Here is a 7,897-nt window from a genome sequence, read left to right as displayed (position 1 = left end):
ATAGGTATTAATAAAAATGTATCAGTGACTGTGAGTTTTGCAATACCTGTCATAAGAATATTTTATTAGTGTTAATGTTAACCCCACCAAGAATATTTAATTACACTGAACCATGTGTTCAGCTTTAATGGCTGTACGTCTAAGATTTACAGAGGAAAAAATTGAGAGAATGAGTTTAGTATTTAGCTATGACTGATTAAACGCACAGATACTTCACTGCTCCTGTCAAACAGGTTACACTGAGTGGAGCGGTCGACCGTTCCAAGATGGTAAATGGTAAATGGACTGTACTTATATAGCACCTTTCTATCTTATTTCACGATACTCAAAGCGCTTTATTTATTTAAGATGGCGGCCCTACAGCTCGTCAGCGCCAATAGGCGATAGCGGTCAATGCTGTATCTAGTGTTTATATCTATGGGACCAGTCCAAAAATATCTCAACACAATCTATTGTAAAGATTAAGTTGAGAGACCAGAACAACAATGCAGATGACCTGATGATCCCTATCAAAGCAACCTGGACTTCTATTCATTCAACCTTTATTTATACAGGTTAGTCCCATTGAGCCTCGGGGACTCATTTACAAGAGAGACCTATTACAGCCCAGCAGTGCCACGGGCTATCATCTCTGTACAACACCACATCGATGCAGTCATTTTTGCATAAAGAGGCCCAACCAAGTATTGAGTGCATATAAATTACCTAACATACTTTTCAGAAGCCTGATGTTTGTGTTTAAAGTATCCCCTTTTAATTGAAATTATGTAAAATATACTCACTTTTGTGAGACAGAGTTTCATTTTTCTCTGTAAGCCGTATCATGAAGATTACAAGAAATAAAGGTTTGGATTACATCACTTTATGACACTCTAGTGAATCATGTATGAGTTTCACTTTCACTTGCCATGACTGACAAAATAAAAGTTTCCTAGTTCATCGTAGAACTAATGTAAATATTCTAGTTTTGACTTGGAGGCATGGTGGCACAGCTGGTAGACTGTTGCCTCTCCACAGGAAGATTGTCAGATCAAATTGGGCTTGTGGAGTTTGCATGTTCTCTCCGTGCATGCGTGGGTTTTCTCCGTGCACTCTGGTTTCCTCCCACAGACCAAAAACATGCATGTTAGTCTGATTGGTAACTAAACTGTCTCTAGGTGAGAGTGAGAAAGTGAATGGTTGTTTGTCTCATTTGTCTCTATGTGGCCCTGTGATGGACTGGAGACCTGTTCAGGGTGTCCCCACCTCTCACAGAGTGACTGCTGGATGGGCACCAGTGACCCCATGACCTGAAAAAGAAGAAGCGGGTAAAGATGATTGATGGATGGATAGTTTTAACTTTTAGAGCTTTGCATGAACAAGCTCCTTCTTACAACTCTGACGGTTCAACTCCACACAACATCTCACAGGTGAAGGTCATCAGGCCAGATGTTACTGGTGGTACCCTGCACCCTTTTTAAATCTCATAACATTGTTTCAAGCAGTTAACTTTAGAATGCAATGCCCCTATTTTACACAGCCTAGATTCAATAGATGCATTTAAAAAACATCTAAAGACATTTTTTTGTAAAAAGGTTAATAGATACATGTAGGGTTTTTCGATGTGTTCAGGGTATACCTGTTTTATGTGTATTTTTCAATACTTTTAACTCTATGGTTGTTTATACATTTTCTGGTGTATAATTTGTCTTGCTTTTATTGTGAAGTACTTTTATGATATATGCACTCTTCTTTAGGGGCTGCCACAGCAAACTTCCATGAAGATTTGCCTTTTGTTTTATGCCGCATGCCCCGATGCAACCCCAGACCACCGAGCTACCGCAGCCCCCACGTGTGGAGCATAGGGCTGTCATCTAGGGTGCCTGGGGGAGAAGACGAGGGGGGTTAAGGGCCTTGCTCAAGGGGCAAGGGTGGAGAAAATAAGGATGAGGCAGTGAATGTATGCTTTTGTTCATATTGTCTTTTATCAAATGAAATTTGATCCCAGAACTTTATAACAGATATGTTGTTCAAGAGTGTTATTTTAATAAAAATAACATATGTAATTTGTAATAGTGATTTTAATTTTATTTGTTTTTGAGAGTCATTAATTACTAATTTAGTGCATGTAAGGACCAGTTTCTTTTCAGCTGGGACAGGTTTTTTTTATGAAAGTGTGTAAACAAGATGTTATCTTCTTGACAGGAACAACTTTTTGCATTTTCATACTAAATACTTTCTAAATGAAGTCATTTCCTTCTTTCCAGTTAAGACAAGTCCAAATTTGAAAGATGATCATCAGAACAGAAGACTATGACTTGTTTGACATTAAAAATAATTGTAATAAGCAAAGTGTTGCTTTTTCCAGTCAAGGTGCCAAATATAAATGTAAATTTGTTGTCAAATATATATTTACAAAAAATGATGTAAAGTGTCCTAATGCATGCTCAAAGTGGTTTATAATATTTGTGGTTTTCTTAAAAAAATGTTTTAAGTTGGTTTAAATAAAAGTCAAAGAAAAAAACCTTAAACCTTATGGTTAATGTGACCCCCCCAGCTGTCCATCCATCAGTGGATTTTGTGAGAATGATTGTCACGAATCATGTTCCATAGATTATAGTTTCTGTCACCCTGATCACCCTTTAAAGTTTGCAATAGATCTTTTCTGTAAGTTTCATTCATTCTGTCCACTCAGGTAATGTTTGTTTTTATATACGTGAGTTTTAGTTTGTCTTCTTTGCATGCTGGTTGAGGGTGATGCCACGGTTGTTTAGTTTTGTCTTCACTGCAGCCAGCAGCAGCTGATTGAACTCAACTGGCTGAACCTGTCACTCTCACCCTTTAAAAGCTGCACTCTTTCTCTTCTTCGGTGCCCGGTAGTTGAAAACAGTTCACTGTAAGTAGATACCTCGCGTTACTCATCCTGCCTTATTCCCCCTTAGCCTTTCATGTCCCCTTGTCATAGTTTACCTGTCTCCTCGTTCCTGTCCCTCTCCTGGTTCATGTCCTTCCCTCTTGGCTTGACCTCCCGGCTCCTGAACCCACGACTTACCTGGACATCGTCTTTCGCTCGACCCATTGGATTACCACGTCTTCTGTCTTCGGTTCTGACCTTTGCCTGCATGACTACGCCTCCTCGTCTTCTCCTCCGGTACCTCCTGTCTTCTGCTCTCCGGTTTTGGACCCAGGCTTGTGTGACTATGTCTCTACGCTCAACGGACTCACCACCCACCTGTCGCTGCAGCCAGCTGTAGCCCCTCACCGGACCCAGCCTCTCCTGCAGCGGTCCGGATCAGTTTGGACTTCGTTACTCTTCAGAACCCCCAGGATCATCTGAGACGGTTAGTGGTCCTTCCTATTTGACCTTTCTGCTCCCCATAATCTCCTGCACGATCACTAACTGATCTCTATCTCATAGACTTGTCCCTGATCCGGAACCAGTACCAGAACCCGAACCCAAACCAGAACCAGCACCAGAACCGGTCCAATCTGCAATATCTCTCCTAGAAAATCAATATTATTTTCTTCTCCATTTGTGTGGTGATTTTGGTCCAAACTAAAAGGGGTTCGTTACAGAACTACCGGGCCATGATGGACCACTCACCACCAGCAGATTGGTGCTCCGGAGTAGAAGGAGCTATTATGAAGTTGGAGTCTGGCATGGAGGACATCGTCCGCATGCTTAAGAACTTAACCCCTCAGACTTACATTCAGGACTCAGTGGTGGTTAGACCCCACTCCGAACCCATCAGGGAGCCAAGATTGACCCCACCTGAACTTTTCACAGGGGAACCGGACCAGTGCCGTCCATTTATCACTCAGTGCGAGATCCACTTTGATCTTCAACCGTCTTCTTTTCCTTCAGATAAAGCTAAAGTGGTGTACATTATTTCTTTACTCTCAGGCAAAGCTAAGAAGTGGGGAACTGCTGAATGGCAGAGAGACTCTCCTAACATTTACTCTCTCCAGGCATTTACTAAGGAACTCTGCAGGGTGTTTGACCCGGTCCTCCCAGAGCATGAGGCTGCCAGACGACTATTCTCCATAAAGCAAGGTAACAGGAGAGTCACAGACAATATCATTGAGTTTCACTCCATAGCGTCTGGCAGCCACTGGAACGAGGAGGCCCTCACCAACGCGTTCTGCAAGGGTTTGAACGACGACATCAAAGATGGTTTGGTAACTAAACGTTACCCAGATTCTCTGCAGGACCTTGAAGACTTATCCACCAGGGTGAATTTAAGACTGGACGAACGGGCAAGAGAGAGGACCTAAGACATCACCAGTCCCTAAACATGTTGGTGAGTTTCATTTTCAATCACGACCCACTCACCATACTCCTGTTTCTCCTCCAAAACCTGCAGAAGAACCTATGCAGTTGGGCAGGAGCCGACTCACGCAGGCTGAACGCGAGAGGAGACGCAAGGGACATCTTTGCTTCTACTTTGGAGAGCCAGGACACCTCGTCACCAACTGTCCGGTAAAAGGGGTCGCTCAGTAGACGAGAGGAGATGTCTACTGAGCCGAACTAACCGGTTCCTGGGGTTCGCCAATTTTTACAGACACTTCATTAAAGGCTACAGCCAGAAGGCCAAGCCTCTTCATGAGTTCACCTCTACTAAGTGCTGTTTTCACTGGTCCACCACAGCAGAGACCGCTTTTAATGAATTAAAGAACCTGTTTGTTTCTGCTCCCATTCTCCAGGCTCCCAACCCCAACGAACCTTTTATGGTGGAGGTTGATGCCTCCAGTACTGGGGTGGGGGCCGTTCTGAGTCAGCGCGGCCAAGAGGGGCGTCTTCACCCTTGTGCCTTTTTCTCTCGGAGTCTCTCCTCGGCTGAGCGCAACTACGATGTTGGAGATCGGGAGCTCCTTGCTGTCAAGTTCGCCCTGGAGGAGTGGCGTCACTGGTTGGAGGGCTCCAGGTTCCTGTTCCAGGTGTGGATGGATCACAAGAACCTGGAGTACCTCAGGTCCGCTTGTCGCCTTAATCCTCGCCAAGCCAGGTGGGCACTGTTCTTTTCCCGCTTTAATTTCACCCTATCTTACCGTCCCGGCGAGAAAAATACCAAGCCTGATGCCTTGTCACGTGTTTTGGAGGAGGATACTTCCCCCTCAGCTCAGGAGGAGACCTTTATCCTTCCTGAGAGTGCTCGCCTGGCCATCACTCAGTTAGAGCTGGACCTGAGAAACTTCAGCCGGACACGTCCTCCCCCGGCCAACTGCCCTCAGAACTGTCTTTTTGTACCAGTTAACATGATCAAGAAGGTGTTGAATTTTTGTCACAACTCATTATTATTCTGCCACCCTGGTCTAACTAAAACTCTGTCTATTGTCAGAGCTCAGTTTTGGTGGGAGACTATGACCAGGGATGTCCGTGCCTATGTGCGATCCTGTCTGGCGTGTTCCCAGTCCAAGACCTCCAGAAGTCCCCGTTCAGGATTACTTCATCCTCTCCCTTGTACTTCACGCCCCTGGTCTCACATAGGTATGGACTTCATTACCGGTCTCCCACCATCCAATAATTTCACGGCCATTCTAACTATCGTTGACCGATTTTCTAAAATGGTTCATTTAGTCCCTTTGCTCAAGCTACCCTCCTCCAAGGACCTAGCCCACATTATGGCTCGGGAGGTGTTTAGGCTCCATGGACTGCCACTAGACATTGTCTCTGATCGGGGGCCTCAGTTTGTCTCCCACTTCTGGAAGGAGTTCTGTGACCTTCTGGGTATTTCCATTAGTCTCTCTTCATTTAATTCAGGTTATTTATAATAAACTTTATTTCTATAGCACCTTCCAACAACGCCTTGCATTGACCAAGGTGCTTTACAAGATAAAACAAGATTAAAAACAGGACACAATAAATCAGTGCAAATTAAAAACACAGCCAGAATAAAAGAAGGTAAAAGAGATAAAAAAAAACTAAATACTAAAAGTTAAACATTAAAAGCCCTTTTAAATAAGTGTTTTCAGTTTGGCTCTGAACAGAACCAGATCAGAGATAGCACGCAGCTCATAGGGAAGAGTATTCCTGGCTGTTGGGCCTGCAACAGAAAAGGACCGGTCCCCACATTGTTTGCACCTTGAGTGTGGTACATCCAGCAGATATTGACCAGCAGACCATAAAGCTCTGCTGGGCTGGTGGACTTTCAAAAGTTCTGAAATATAAGGTGGTGCAAGGCCATTCAAAGCTTTAAAAACAAACCGCAGCAGCTTGAACTGTGTCCTAAACTGAAGCCAGTGCAAAGAAAGGACAGGAGTGATATGTTCATATATACGTGTTAGTCAACAAGCGAGCAGCAGAGTTTTGTACAAGCTGTAAAAAGGGAGATAGAAGATTGATTAATACCGACATATAAGGCGTTACAGTAATCAAGCCTAGAGCTCACAAAGACATGGATGGCCTTCTCCAGATCAATATGGCTAAGGAGTGACTTTATTTTAGAAAGCAGACGGAGCTGAAAGAAGCTGGTTTTCACAACAGAACTGATCTGTTTATCTAACTTTGTTACAATCATGCTCCATTCCTAGATTTTTTTACCACCTGGTTGGAGCGGGGGAGCGGAAAACCTAGACTGGGAGAGATGTTGCATGAATTACTGGAAGCACCAAATAAAATCCATTCAGTTTTATCGTTATTTAGGTGGAAAAAATTCTGAGACAGCCAGTGCTTAATGTTGTTTAAGCAGCTGGCAACAGAGTTTAAACTGAGTGAGGAACTGGGAGTGACCGGCAGATAGATTTGTAGATCATCTGCATACAGATGAAAAGACAAATTATGGCGTGCGATGATGGGTCCTAACGGTAGCATGTAAAGTGTGAAGAGAACAGGCCCCAGAATGGATCCCTGCAGTACCCCAGAGGTAAAAGAGATTGAAGAAGAGGACAGATCACCAATCATAACAGAGAAAGTTCTGTCTGTTAAATAGGACTTAAACCACTCGAGCACAACTCCCTGAAGGCCAACCTGCTGAGCCAGTGATTAGGACCTGATGGTCTACAGTATCGAAAGCTGCTGAGAGGTCCAACATCACCAGCAGAACAGGTTTTTTGGCATCAAGGGACAAAAGAATATCATTCTGTACTTTGTGTAGTGCAGATTCAGTGCCATGACGGGGTCTGAAGCCAGATTGAAAATTTTCAAACAAGTTGTTGTGTTCTAAAAAAGATTGTAACGTCATTTATATAGTGCCAAGTCACAAAAGAAGTCATCTCAGGGCACTGAACAGAAATATTCATATATAAAACAATAGTTCAACACTGTCTGAGGAGCAGAATGCTTTGAGTTTAACTCCATCGCAGAACTCATCTTGAGCAAGATGAAGTTTATGTTGTGTTTCTTGAACTTGTGCACGGAAAAGGAGGCAGTAAATAAGGCATTTTAAATTTATCCGGCAACCCCGGGCTCAGTTGTATTCATTGTGCATGCAGCGACTGCATGATCACAGTTACATCCAAACTGGTGAAAAATGTCTCTTTGGGCCTTGGATTTTATTAATTTTGCTCCAACATGCTGAAAAAGAGTGAGTATCGCAAAAAACATTCTGCTCTGCCATTTTTTAAAACGGTTGTTATTGCAGAAATACTTTGGACTGCAGCCACCTGTAAGTGCAACTTCACACTAGGGGTTAAATGACTACATATTTTAAAAAAATCGACTTTAACATGATAAAAGTCGAGTAGACTTTGACTAGTCGATGAAGTCATATGAACTCAACACGCTATATCATATTTGCAAAAAAGAAAAGTCATTTTATTTTTTACAAAAGAAAAAAATAACAACAAAACATTGGGCATATATTTATGCTCCTGATGTTTATCATACTGCAAATAAGTTAAAGGAAAAGCAAAACTATTATCAAGCTGTAAAAATGCTGCTGTTTTTAATTTAATTGTATTTAATCCACTACATGGATTG

Source organism: Nematolebias whitei, chromosome 2, assembly GCF_014905685.2.
Source record: "Nematolebias whitei isolate Nwh7 chromosome 2, NemWhi1, whole genome shotgun sequence".
Lineage (NCBI taxonomy): Eukaryota > Metazoa > Chordata > Actinopteri > Cyprinodontiformes > Rivulidae > Nematolebias > Nematolebias whitei.
This window is presented reverse-complemented; position numbering follows the sequence as displayed.